Raw genomic sequence first — 15,217 nt, 5'->3', positions numbered from 1 at the left:
TTGGCAGGTGGTGAAGAGACAGATGGTTGCTCTTCAGTGCTCTGGCCTCGGGAGGATGCGGAAGTCATTGAAGTGGATGCGTTAGCTGCCATCCATCCGACAACGGCTTCAATTTGTTCGTCACGCAGCAGTGGGGTACGGCGAGGTCCTACAAAGCTGCGCATGAAGGACTGTTGCCTGGTAAAAGTGGGCGATGCCGGGTCACTGGTGGCCGCAGCAGACACCGAATCCCCACGTCCTCTCCCTGCTGAATCCCCCCGTCCTCTCCCTGCTGAAACTCCACGGCCACGACCACGTGCCTTACTCCCTGCCTTCTTCATCTTGGTAGACTGATAACGATAGGCAGAAAAGTAAAAAAGGGGTGGCTTAGTGTTCTTATTCCTGAACACCTGCTAACCAGTATAAGAAACACTAATTTGGCTAAGAGTGTGTGTACTACACTTTAATATGATCTAATGTGGCCTAGACAACTGTAAAGTGGAGTGTTTGGTGAACTTTATTTCCTTTTTTTTGGGGGGGGGAAAGGAAAGGATGTGACCAAAGTTTGAAAGCTATAGTATCACAAACTTTTTGGAGCGATTACAATGCAGGAAGCTAACCTACAATGCAATTGATGAGGCTCCAAAAAATAGGGTGATACTAGCCTGGCTGGCTCTGAAGGGCACAAGCCAGCAAAAAGGCTCCTCTATCTAATCCTATATAGTGTTTGCAACCAACCAATGACAATGGATGCGGTTGGAAGCACACTAATATAGGAGCAAAAATCTGTCTAAATTAGCTGCAAAAAAAGGACTATGTATGAGGCAGTGACGCATGCTGAGCGGACTACAGCTAGCGGTGGCTGTAGAACACACTGCAACGTGAGCTGCACTCACACACAGAGAGACCTATCAGACAGCCAAAAACAGTGCAGAGAAATGGGCTATAGCACTGAAAGGCTGCTGAAAGGCTCCGCTGTCCACTCCTTTAGTGTTTGCAACCAACGTATATGGATACGTATGGAAGCACACTATACAGGAGAAAAAAAAAGCAGCAATAAAAGAAAAATGTGTATGAGGCAGAGACACACGCTGGGTGGCCTACAAGCAGACGTGCCTGCAGGACACACTACACAGCGTGGGTCTGCACTCACACAGCCCTTGCAGACAGCTGTGAAAACAGCGCTGCTAGGGAAAAGCAAGCTACAGTGGTGGTTTATGTAGCCTGGGTTAAGCACTATATGTTTTGTGGAATCGCTATTTCTAACTGTCCCTCACAGTCTTCAACAGCAGCCTGTCCCTAACTGAATTCACAGCAGAGTGACCAGAAATGGCGGCTGCAGTGCTTTTTATAGTGCATCATGACATCATTTCAGCAGCCAATCACAGCCATGCCAGTAGTTAACATGCCTACATGCCTAACAGGATGTGCCCACACTTCTGAGGATCCCCATTGGCTGAATCAAATCGAGCGAGCTCCTAGCATTATGGGAACTTCCGATTCCGGTATTCAATATGAAAAAAGTATCGGAACTAAGTATCGGAATTCCGATACAGCTAATATCGGCCGATACCCGATACTTGCGGTATCGGAATGCTCAACACTAGTCCTGAATCAAATCTAATTAGAATGGAGACAGATGAAATCCTCTATTAGAAAAAGAAACCCTACAAACATTCAAGAGCTTGAGAGAATTTCATTGGAAGGAACCACCAACAGCCAAGTGCAAGAAGCTCATAGATGACTACAAGGAAACTTGGAGGCTGTCACTGCTACAATATGTTGTGCAACCAGGTTTAGAAAGGGTGCCCTTACTCTTGCTCATGTCCAATATCCAATATCACATGCCATGTTTCTTTTTTTCCCCTTTTTCACATGACTGCATGTCTGGGGACCGGTCATATGTTTTCTTGTATGTATTTAGACATGCTATTAATATTGCAATTATGCACAGTTGGTACATATCCACTTATATATTAAATTAACTCTTTTCTGATAATCAATCATGAGTTCCAATAAGGTTGATGACAACTGTATGAATTCTTAGTCAATCATTTCTTAGCTACAGTGGAGCAAATAAGTATTAAATACAATGCAAGTTTTCCCACCTACATAAAATGGAGAGGTATGTAATTTTTTTTGTAGGTACACTTCAAATGTGAGAGACACAATCTAAAAGTAAACAATCAGAAAAACAAATTGTATGATTTTTAAATAATTAAATTTTATTTTATTGCATGAAATAAGTATTTGATCACCGACCAACCAGCAAGAATGTCTCTCACAGACCTGTTAGTTTTCATTAAGAATCCCTCCTACTCTGCATAAAAGACACCTCTCCACACAATCAATCACACTTAAGCTCTTCACCATGGCCAACATGAAAGAGCTGTCTAAGGACACCAGTGACATAATTGTAGACCAGCACAAGGCTGGGATGAGCGACAAGACAGTAGACAAGCAGCTTGGTGAGAAGGCAGCAACTGTTGGCACAAATATTATAAAATGGAAGAAGAACAAGATAACTGTCAATCTTCCTCAGTATGGGGCTCCATGCAAGATCTTGACTTTAGGGGTAAGGATGATTCTGAGAAAGGTCAGAAATCAGCCTACAACTACACAGGAGAACCTGGTCAATGACGTGAAGACAACTGGGGCCACAATCTCCAACATTACCGTTAGTAATTAACTATGTCGGCATGGATTAATATCCTGCAGTTCATGCAAGGTCCACATGCTCATGCCAGCACATATCCATGCCAGTTTGAAGTTTGCCAGTGACCATCTGGATGATCCACAGGATGCATGGGAGAAAGTCATGTGGTCAGATGAGACCAAAATAGATCTTTTTGGTATCAACTCCACTCGCCATGTATAGAAGAAGAATAAGGATGAGTACAACCCCAAGAACATCATCCCAACCATGAAGCATTGTGGAGGAAACATCATATTTTGGGGGTGCTTTTCTGCAAAGGGGACAGGATGACTGCACCTTGTGAAGGGAGGATGGTTGGAGTCTTACATTGCAAGATTCTAACCAACTACCTCCATCCTTCAGTAAGAGAATTGAAGATGGGTCGTGGCATGGCAATTCCAGCATGACAATGACCCAAAACACACAGCCAAGGAAACTAAGAAGTAGCTCGTAAGAAGCATTTCAAAGTCCTGGAGTGGACTAGTCAGTCTCCAGACTTGAACCCAACAGAAAATCTTTGGAGGGAGCTGAAACTCAATGTATGGTGGAGTTGTACAAATTCCCTGCTGTGTGTGCAAACTTGGTCAGAAACTACAGGAAATGTCTGACCTCTGTAATTGCAAACAAAGGTTTTCATGCCAAATATTAAGTTCTGTTTTTCTATTGTATCAAATACTTATTTCATGCAATACTCAAATTAATTATATAAAATCATACATTATGATTTTCTGAATTTTTTTTAAGATTCTGTCTCTCACAGTTGGAATGTGCCTATGATAAAAATTACAGACCTTTCCGTTATTTGTAGGTGGCAAAATCGGCAGTGTATCAAGTACTTATTTTCCCCACTGTATATCAATTGAAAATGGATGGGCATTATAATATTCCTCTATGGTGGGAAAGAGAGCACCCATGAGATATTGTATAATAGATCAAGCACTGTACAAATGGAGAATACATATTATATGGCTAATGAGTTGAAGACAGAGCTTTTTGTCTTTAGTCTCTACTAAGTGGAACATGCCAAATACAATATGTACTCTTATCTTTAGAGCACTTTAGGGAACCTTCAGGTTCCATTTTTTTGCTAAGAAAACTAGAATAGTAATGACATAGTAGAATAAATGCTGAGCTTTCTAAATTGTATATTATGGAGCAGCTTTTTCAAAGTCAATTATATGAGTAATTTCTCAAGCTGATTGACTTGATAGATCTCTAGAAATATTGGAAAAATGTGCATGCCCAAAGCCAAGAGGGACTGAACCAGCTTTACGATTGTTCTAATCTAAAGAATGATATATCACTATGATGTGCATATAAAAATGAAATTCCAGCAGCAGGGAGAAATCCTTTTATAAAGTTCTGTTTTTTTATATGTACATGAAAAATCCAGAGCCCATACCACTGTCCTATGTGTGTTTGATATATATCTAATATCTGTCTGAAACGTGTACGCCAGCTTTGACTACAATGTCTCAATATTTTTTGATCAATAATTGTCTGTCTTATGGAACTCCCACTGATCCTAAGATCAAAGAAAACCTCAGCGCTGATTTTGTTCTTTCCCATACTATGTCGTCTGCAAGCAAGGCCACCCATAGTGCAGGTGAACTGCATCATCAGAGTTAGGTGCTATTTACAGCGAAGCCAGGTGCTATGATCTGTGCCGCCAGATGGCCGAGAGCTTGATATCCAGAAGTTGAACCTGACTGGTTATAAACTTTATAATAAACTATCCATAGCTTTTGCAGTTTTAACCTCATCTTGTCCAAGTTTAGATACGTAGTTGGCTACATAGAAGTAGCCTGTCTGTGAAAGGAAGCTCTCACCTTAAACACTGGTCTATCCCTGATTAAATATTCTTAAATGTGTAGTCTGCACCCCTTATAATAACATATAAGGGTAAACTGGCTGTGTAGTCTGGACCTTGTACTATAGAAGCATTCCTTGCAGTTTGTGCTTGTTCTTGTGGAGTGCAGGTTTTCACTTAACATGGCTGAGACGGTGCAGCAACAACAGAATGTGGTGGTAAGGCTGATAAACCTCCCACTGGTGAGCTCTACCTATGACATGGTGTCCTCTGCCTACGTGACCATTAAAGACAACCATCCCTACCTGAAGTCTGTATGTGGCATGGCAGAGAAAAGTGTGAAGAGTATCACTTCTGTGGCCATCACCAGTGCCATGCCAATCCTGCAGAAACTTGAGCCACAAATTGCTCTGGCAAACAATATGGCCTGTGTTGGATTGGACAAGATTGAGGAGAAGTTGCCTATTCTGTATCAGCCTCCTGAAAAGGTTGTGGCCAATGCCTCAGAAGCTGTTGTTAGTGCCAGAGATGCTGTAATCCATAGTATCACAGGAGTAGTGGATAAAACGAAGGGTGCTGTGCAAGATGGTGTGGAGATGACTAGGGCTGTTGTAAATGGCAGCATCAACACTGTTCTGGGAAGCCGTGTAGAGAAGATTATGAGCAACCGTGTGGATTCTGCAATAACGAGGTCTGAATCTCTTCTGGAACACTACCTGCCACCAACAGATGAGGAGTTTGGTAAGGAAGTCACTGAAACGGAAGGCTTTGAATTCACCAAAGATGGGCCTGGTTACTTTGTATGCATGGGATACCTCTCCACGAAGGCCTGCCACAGGCTTTAACCAGGATCAAGGATACAAAATGCTGTAATCAGGATGCCATTGCTCAGTTCCAGAACACTGTTGACCTGATTGACTATGCAAAAAAGAACATGAATGGTGCTAATCAGAAGATCCATGATGCACAGGGGAAGATGTCCATAGCTTTTGCAGTTTTAACCTCATCTTGTCCAAGTTTAGATACGTAGTTGGCTACATAGAAGCAGCCTGTCTGTGAAAGGACGCTCTCACCTTAAACACAGGTCTATCCCTGATGAAATATTCTTAAATGTGTAGTCTGTACCCCCTATTATAACATGTAAGGGTAAAGTGGCTGTGTAGTCTGGACCTTGTACTATATAAGCAATTTGACTGTGTGGTGGGACTCCCTTAAAAGCAATTACTGTCTTGTGCTCTTTCATCGCAAAATTCTGAGCAAGTCACCCTGAATGTCTGAACAAATGTTTAAGCGTCTGATCCAGGATGAGTGTCCAACTGTCTGATCCTGTGATGTTATTTCTGACCCATCTTTAGATAAATGAGTGGCTGCCTCCAGAGTGAGTGACTATTTGGTTGTCAGACAGCACCATTGTTGCATTGCAGTGGTATTTCAGTATTATTGGACATTGCACAACTATTTGCTAACTTTTTTCACTATTTATGAGTATTATTAGAGCCATTGGCATGATTATTTGCATATTGTATTTTGTAAAATTGTTGATATAGAGTAAAACTGTATTGCTTGCTCTGTATAAGTATATAGCTTAAAGCGAACCTGTCACCAGGTTTGACCGATATAAGATACGGCCACTACCTTTCAGGGCTTATACACATCATTCTATAATGCTGTAGATAAGCCCTTGAGGGTATGTGCACACATTGCGGATTTTATTGCGGATCTCAAGCGTTTTTGGACACTCGAATTCACATCAAATCCGCAGTGTAGTGCACAGCCATTGTTATTCAATTGCAAATTAAGAATTGCTGTGCACATGTTGCAGAAAAATCTGCACAGATTTGTTGCGGGTTTTTTTTGTGCAGCATGTCAATTCTTTTTGCGTATCTGCAGCAGCATTTTTCAGTCTGGCATATATTCTCTTTCTCGCTCTCTCTCCAGAAAAAACGCATTACAAGCCGCAAGCATTTTCGCCTGTGTTTTCTACGAAGAGATGTGGATTCTCTGCAGAAAATTCTACAGATTAATCTACAACGTGTGCACATACCCTCTTCTGACCTGCAAGAGAAGAAGAATAACTTTTATTATAGTCACCTGCGGGGTGGTCCAGTCCGAATGGTGTCGCAGGTCTTGGTTCGGCGCCTCCCATCTTCTTCGATGCTGCCCTCTTGCTTGCTTCATGGATCCCCAGCATCGCATTCCTGCGCAGGCTTAATCTGCCCTGTTGAGGGCAAAGCAAATTCCTACAGTGTGCAGGCACGCTAGGCTTCTCTGACTTTTCACAGCGCCTGTGCACTGCAGTACTTTGCTCTGCCCTCAGCAGGGCAGATAAGTTCGCAGTGCAGGAGTGTGATGCTGGGGAGCCTGTGTGGATGACGCATGGACGCATCATCCACTTGACACAAGCATGAAGGCGGCATTGAAAGATGATGGGAGGCGCCGGACCAAGATCTGCGACACTCCTCGGACCGGACCACCCAGCAGGTGAGTATAATAAAAGTTATTATAGAATGCTGTTAATAAGCACTGAGAGGTGGTGGCCATAACTCGTATCGGCCAAACCTGGTGACTGGTTCCCTTTAATGTCCTAGTCATGTAATAATCCTATAACAGTAGGTAAACACTTCCTAAAGACAACCAATACAATATATCAACCCAGGTAGGAAAGAAAGAAAGAAAGAAAGAAAGAAAGAAAGAAAGAAAGAAAGAAAGAAAGAAAGAAAGAAAGAAAGAAAGAAAGAAAGAAAGAAAGAAAGAAGCATTGCAATATTGAGTTTAAAAAAAAATATTTTTATTGATATGATAACATAATAAAAAGGTGATTAAAATAAAAGAAATGTACAGGATATACACTTCATTGCAGGGGCATGTGGCATAGTAAATAACTTTTTTAGCGGAGTAAGTACCGTATATACTCGAGTATAAGCCGACCCGAGTATAAGCCGACCCCCCTAATTTTGCCACAAAAAACTGGGAAAACGTATTGACTCGAGTATAAGCCTAGGGTGGGAAATGCTCCATAGATTATTCCCCCATATGGTGTCCCCAGAAGAAGCTCCATAGATTATTCCCCCATATGCTGACACCATAAGAAGCTCCTTAGATTATTCCCCCTTATGCTGCCCCATAAGAAGCTCCATAGATTGTTTCCCCATATGCTGACACCATAAGAAGCTCCATAGATTGTTCCCCCATATGCTGCCCCCATAAGAAGCTCCTTAGATTATTCCCCCTTATGCTGCCCCCATAAGAAGCTCCTTAGATTATGCCCCCATATGCTGCCCCCATAAGAAGCTCCTTAGATTTTTCCCCTATATGATGCCCCCATAAGAAGCTCCTTAGATTATGCCCCCATATGCTGCCCCCATAAGAAGCTCCTTAGATTATGGCCCCATATGCTGCCCCCATAAGAAGCTCCTTAGATTATGCCCCCATATGCTGCCCCCATAAGAAGCTCCTTAGATTATGCCCCCATATGCTGCCCCCATGAGAAGCTCCTTAGATTATGCCCCCATATGCTGCCCCCATAAGAAGCTCCATAGATGATTCCCCCATGTCCGTCACCGCGCCCTCTGCTGTCTGAAGTCACTGACCGATGACAGACTTCAGACAGACATATTCATGAGTTTTAATGAGCGGCACCACGTGACCGCTGAAGGCAGGAAGAGAGAGCGCGGAGAAGCTGGGGGCTCAAGAGACAGCGTCAGGACGGGTAAGTATGACCTGACACCCCGCGCCCCCCTCCCCCTCCGACCCCCCGGTGTATATGACTCGAATATAAGCCAAGAGAGAGACTTTCAGCCCCAAAAATTGGGCTGAAAATCTCGGCTTATATTCGAGTATATACGGTAATATGCTTGTGAATATTGTAGGTTTTTAAGGTAAAGTTTGTCTTCTCTGACATACCACAACATTTCACAGTAACAAAGAGATATCTGTAACAAAGGAGAAAGAATCTGATGTTCTTCATGGTTCGAGCAGCATGAATTACCTAATAAATTTGTTTTATTTATTTATTTTTATCCTATACCATGTCTATATTTATTTAGATCGTATCTACAGTACATTTACCAGTATATTATGCATATCTGTATTAGCCGGCACCTGCTATGCCATACAGTGACGGAAATAATTATTTGATCCCTTGCTGATTTTGTAAGTTTGCCCACTGACAAAGACATGAACAGTGTATAATTTTAAGGGTAGGTTAATTTTAACATTGAGAGATAGAATATCAAAAATAAAATACAGAAAATCACATTGTATAAATTATATAAATTTATTTGCATTTTTCAGTGAGAAATAAGTATTTGAGCCTTCTGGCAAACAAGACTTCATACTTGATGGCAAAACCCTTGTTGGCAAGCACAGCAGTGAGTCGTTTTTGTAGTTGATGATGAGGTTTGTGCACATGTCAGGAGGAATTTTGGTCCACTCCTCTTTGCAGATCATCTCTAAATCATTAAGATTTGGAGGCTGTCGCTTGGCATCTCGAACCTTCATCTCCCTCCATAAGTTTTCTATGGGATAAAGGTCTGGAGACAGGCTAGGCCACTCCATGACATTAATGTGCTTCTTTTTGAGCCATTCTTTTGTTCCCTTGGCTGTATGTATTGGGTCATTGTTTTGCTGGATGACCCAGCCTCGACCCACTTTTAATGTCCTGGCAGAGGGAAGGAGGTTGTCACTCAGGATTTTACGGTTTCGTGCCTCCATCCATTCTCCCATTAATGCGTTGAAGTAGTCCTGTGCCCTTAGCAGAGAAACACCCCCAAGCCTAATGTTTCCACTTCCATGCTTGACAGTGGGGACAGTGTTTCTTGGGTCATAGGCAGCATTTCTCTTCCTCCAAACACTGAGTTGAGTTAGTGCCAAAGACATAAATTTTTGTCTCATCTGACCACAGCACCTTCTACCAATCACTCACAGAATCATCCAGGTGTTTATTGGCAAACTTCAGATGGGCCTGCACATGTGCCTTCTTGAGCAGGGGGACCATGCTTCCACTGCACGATTGTAAACCTTTTCGGCGTAATGTGTTACCCATGGTTTTCTTGGTGACTGTGGTCCCAGCTGCCTTGAGATAATTAACAAGTTCTGCTCGTGCAGTTTTACGCTGATCTATCACCATCCTCATGATCAAGGATACCATACGAGGTGAGATTTTGCATGGTGCCCCAAATCGATGTCGATTGACTGTCATTTTGTATTTCTTCTATTTTCTTACTATTGCACCCAGCATCTTACTTATGGTTTGGTAGCCCAATCCAACTTTGTGCAGGTCTAAGATCTGGTCCCTGACATCCTTATAAAGCTCTTTGGTCTCGCCTATGTTGTAGAGGTTAGAATCTGATTGATTGATTAATTGAGTCTGTAGACAGGAGTCTTTTATAAAGGTGACTATGTAAGACAGCTGTCTTTACTGCAGGTAACGAGTTGATTAGGAACTAGACGATTAGGCGCATCTAACTGGTCTGTAGGAGCCAGAACTCTTAATGGTTGGTAGGGGATCAAATACTTTATTCTCACTGCAAAATGCAAATAAATTTATCTAATTTATACAATGGGATTTTCTGTATTTTATTTCTGATATTCTTTCATTCAATGTTGAAATTAACCTACTCTTAAAATTATAGACTGTTCATGTCTTTGCCAGTGGGCAAACTTACAAAATCTGCAAGCGATTAAATAATTATTTCCTTTACTGTATAGTACAACTGGTGGGCACTAAAAGATTTGTCAAGGAGCAGTACAGAACCCTTTATTTGGTAAGAAACCTGCTGTGTCATACAGTACCCCTGATATGCTCTTAAAAAAGGAGCTCTTTATTTGGTCTCAAGATATCCGCATAGCGATGCCAGTTCCCAGGACCATATTAGCTACTAGGCACTAAAAGGGTGGGTGCCTAGGGCAGCAGGTTGAGGGTGACGGCATCTCAGTCGTTACGTACACAATCCAAGTAACTGCATTTTGTGATGTTCCTGGACATGTGCTGGTACAAGGCTGGGATGCCACACAGGGAGAAAAAAAGACCTAGAAGAAGACCTAAGAAGGTCAAAACACATTGTCTGCATGCATAAAGTAGCAGTGTGCCCTTCTTTCTGATCCCCCTGTGTATAACAAGGATTTCTGCTAAATGGAATATTTTTTTAAAGATGATATAGTAAATTGGATTTTAATTGCCAAGTAGGAAGAATCCGCTGGAATTATTTGCTGTTTCCCTTGACAGGGAGAAAAAGTGGCAGTTGGTGACCAAGTACCAAGGGATGGTTGCCATCATGAGTAGGCTGAAATCCTCACTGTCAACAAGCCTAAATGGCAACATTTCCATGGCAAGCAGCCTGAAAATGTGTCCCTTTAGCCTTTGGATGGCTGGAGATTTTTTTTTTCACTCCAAAATCTGGGCTAGGGACAGCTGAATGCGGTGCTGGGACAAGGATATGGAAGTGCCTGATTATGGTGTGTCAGAATGAGCAAGAACAGGTGCAAGGGCAGGAGGCATCTGTGCCAATGTCATGAACAGAGGGCTGAAAAGCACCTAGTACAGGGGAAGAGGCAGTGGTATGACCCAGTTGTAGTGCTGGCACTAATTGTGGATCCAGGCGTTTGGCCCACTTAGTTGGGTGCTTAGATGACATGTGTCTGATCATGCTGCTGGTGATTAGGCTCTCAGACCCCTGCTGATCTTGACATGTCATAGTTTGCAAGTGACCATTTTTTGTCTCAGTACTCAACAGTATTCTGTTGTTTAAGTGTTCCCTTTATTTTTTGAGCAGTGTATATATATATACACTCACTGGCCACTTTATTAGGTACACCATGCTAGTAAGGGGTTGGACCCCCTTTTGCCTTCAGAACTGCCTCAATTCTTCGTGGCAGAGATTCAACAAGGTGCTGGAAGCATTCCTCAGAGATTTTGGACCATATTGACATGATGGCATCACACAGTTGGCGCAGATTTGTCGGCTGCACATCCCTGATGCGAATCTCCCGTTCCACCACATCCCAAAGATGCTCTATTGGATTGAGATCTGGTGACTGAGGAGGCCATTTGAGTACAGTAAACTCATTGTCATGTTCAAGAAACCAATCTGAGATGATTCGAGCTTTATGACATGGCGCATTATCCTGCTGAAAGTAGCCATCAGATGTTGGGTACATTGTGGTCATAAAGGGATGGACATGGTCAGCAACAATACTCAGGTAGGCTGTGGCGTTGCAACGATGCTCAATTGGTACCAAGGGGCCCAAAGAGTGCCCAGAAAAAATTCCCCACACCATGACACCACCACCACCAGCCTGAACCGTTGATACAAGGCAGGATGGATCCATGCTTTCATGTTGTTTACGCCAAATTCTGACCCTACCATCCCAATGTCACAGCAGAAATCGAGACTCATCAGACCAGGCAACGTTTTTCCAATCTTCTACTGTCCAATTTCGATGAGCTTGTGCAAATTGTAGCCTCAGTTTCCTGTTCTTAGCTGAGAGGAGTGGTACCCAGTGTGGTCTTCTGCTGCTGTAGCCCATCTGCCTCAAAGTTCGACGCACTGTGCATTCAGAGATGCTCTTCTGCCTACCTTGGTTGTAACGGGTGGCAATTTGAGTCACTGTTGCCTTTCTATCAGCTCGAACCAGTCTGCCCATTCTCCTCTGACCTCTGGCATCAACATGGCATTTCCGGCCACAGAACTGCCGCTCACTGGATTTTTTTTCTTTTTCGGACCATTCTCTGTAAACCCTAGAGATGGTTGTGCGTGAAAATCCCAGTAGATCAGCAGTTTCTGAAATTCTCAGACCAGCCCTTCTGGCACCAACAATCATGCCACGTTCAAAGGCACTCAAATCACCTTTCTTCCCCATACTGATGCTCGGTTTGAACTGCAGGAGATTGTCTTGACCATGTCTACATGCCTAAATGCACTGAGTTGCCGCCATGTGATTGGCTGATTAGAAATTAAGTCTTAACACACAGTTGGACAGGTGTACCTAATAAAGTGGCCAGTGAGTGTATATACAGCTCTTGCAAAAATTAAGAGACCACTGCAAAATTTTCAGGTTGTCTGTTTTTTGTCTTTTTAGGTATATTTTTGAGAAAAATGTAAATTGCTCTTTAATTCTACAAGCTACTGACATGTCTTCGAATTTCTAAGCACTAAATTTTGTATTTATTTTCAGAAAATGAGAAATAGTCAAAAGAACAAAAAATGCAGTGCTTGCAGACCTCAAATAATGCTAAGAAAGCAAGTTAATTATCATTTAGAAACAACAATACTAATGTTTTAACTCTGGAAGAGTTCAGAAATTAATATTTTGTGGAATAACCATGATTTCTAATCACAGCTTCCATGCATCTTGACATGCTTTCCACCAGTCTTTCACACTGTTTTTGAGTGACCTTATGCCACTCCTGGTACAGATATTTAAGCAGTTCTTTTTTTGATGGCTTGTGACTATCCATCTTCCTCTTGATTACATTCCAGAGGTTTTCAATGGGGTTCAGGTCTGGAGATTGGGCTGCCCATGACAGGGATTTGATGTGGTGGTCCTTCATCCACACATTGATTGACCTTGCTGTGTGGGATGGCGCATTGTCCTGCTGGAAAAAAACAGTCCTCAGAGTTGGGGAACATTGCCTGAGCAGAAGGAATCAACTTTTTTTCCAGGATAACCTTGTATGCGGCTTGATTCATACGTCCTTCGCAAAGATTAACCTGCCCAATTCCAGCCTTTCTGAAGCATCCCCATATCACCAATCCTCCACCAAATTTCACAGTGGATGCAAGACACTGTGGCTTGTATGCCTCTCCACATCTCCGTGTAACCATTAGATGACCAGGTGTGGGGCAAAGCTGAAAATTAGGCTCATCAGAGAAAATTACCTTACTCCAGTACTCTATGGTCCAATCCTTGTGGTTCTTGGCAAACTTCAGCCTGGCTCTCCTTTGCTTCTCATTGATGAAAGGCTTTTTTCTAGCTTTACATGACTTGAGCCCTGCCACTAGGAGCCTGTTACGAACTGTTCTTGCCATGCACTTCACCCCATCTTCCATTTGCCTTTCCTTTCGTAGGTCACTTGATGTCATCCTGTGGTTGCTGAGTGACATTCGAATAAGATGAAAGTCATCCCGGTCAGTGGAGAGTCGTTTTCACCCTCTGCTAGTCTGTAGCTTTGTTGTCCCTAATGTCTGCTGCTTGACCTTGCTGTAATGGATTGATGTGTTAGAAATTTTAAGGATGGAGGCAACAGGTAGCTCACTGTATCTCTCTGCTAGTTAAGTCAGAATTGAGCCCTTCTTTTCTTCACTCAAGACTTCTTTTCAACTCCTTTGGCATGGTTCAAAATTATTTTTTCATTCCTATTACTTTTGGGATATTACTAGCACTTGTTTTGCCATCTAGCTTGTCCTATTGCAAGAGGATTGTGAACACCACAGAAGGGTTTTTTATACTTTCCTTCATTAAATAAGATTTGGTTCAGGTGATCACCTAATTAGAAGTATGCTAAGTAGAAAGAGGTGTGCTATTGATTCTTGTTTTTTTAAATTCTTTCATTTTTAAACTTTTTTTTTCATTTTTTCAGTCTCGTTAGTGGACCAAACCTGTGATTGTCTAAATGCTTATCATATACTATTACAAACGACTAGAGTTTTTGTGTATAGGATAAATCATAGTCTCCAAAACAGCTTAGCTTTTGGTACATGAGAGCCCAAATAGCAATGATGGGTTCCTTCAAATATAAAGATTTATTGCTTCTAACAGAAATAATACTCCATTCAAATGACACAATATTTTATTATCATACAGTGCCTTGCGAAAGTATTCGGCCCCCTGGAACTTTTCAACCTTTTCCCAGATATCATGCTTCAAACCTAAAGAAACCAAATGTAAATTCTTGGTGAAGGATCACCAACAAATGGGACACAATTTTTGTGGCAATTCAAAAACTGAAAAGTAGGGCGTGCAATATTATTCGGCCCCTTTAACTTAATACTTTGTTGCGTCACCTTTTGCTGCGATTACAGTTGCAAGTTGCTTGGGGTATGTCGCTATCAGTTTTGTACATTGAGAGACTGAAATTCTTGCCCATTCTTCCTTGGCAAACAGCTCGAGCTCAGTGAGGTCTGATGGAGATCGTTTGTGAACAGCAGTTTTCAGCTCTTCCCACAGATTCTCGATTGGATTCAGGTCTGGACTTTGACTTGGCCATTCTAACACCTGGATACGTTTATTTGTGAACCATTCCATTGTAGATTTTGCTTTATGTTTGGGATCATTGTCTTGTTGGAAGACAAATCTCCATCCCAGTCTCAGGTCTTTTGCAGACTCCAACAGGTTTTCTTCAAGAATAGTCCTGTATTTTGGCTCCATCCATCTTCCCATCAATTTTAGCCATCTTCCCTGTCCCTGCTGAAGAAAAGCAGGCCCAAACCATGATGCTGACACCACCATGTTTGACAGTAGGGATGGTGTGTTCAGGGTGATGGTCTGTGTTGCCTTTACGCCAAACATATCATTTGGCATTGTTGACAAAAAGTTCGATTTTGATTTCATCTGACCAGAGCAGCTCACCTTCCAAATGTTTGGTGTGTCTCCCAGGTGGCTTGTTGCAAACTTTAAATGAGAATTTTTATGGATATCTTTGAGAAATGGCTTTCTTCTTGCCACTCTTCCATAAAGGCCAGATTTGTGCAGTGTACGATTGATTGTTGTCCTATGGACAGACTGTCCCACCT

The 15,217-nt window shown here is 42.3% G+C and overlaps 1 protein-coding gene and 1 pseudogene across 3 annotated transcripts in view; both read left to right on the top strand.

Moving 5' to 3' along the window:
• ARAP2 (ArfGAP with RhoGAP domain, ankyrin repeat and PH domain 2) overlaps window positions 1-15,217 on the top strand; it is a 453,511-nt gene that overhangs the window by 62,223 nt on the left and 376,071 nt on the right. The window lies entirely within an intron of this gene.
• On the top strand, window positions 4,644-5,529 carry LOC141088628 (perilipin-2 pseudogene; annotated as a pseudogene).

Source organism: Dendrobates tinctorius, unplaced genomic scaffold, assembly GCF_039654945.1.
Source record: "Dendrobates tinctorius isolate UK_male_01 unplaced genomic scaffold, ASM3965494v1 ptg000039l, whole genome shotgun sequence".
Lineage (NCBI taxonomy): Eukaryota > Metazoa > Chordata > Amphibia > Anura > Dendrobatidae > Dendrobates > Dendrobates tinctorius.
This window is presented reverse-complemented; position numbering and strand designations above follow the sequence as displayed.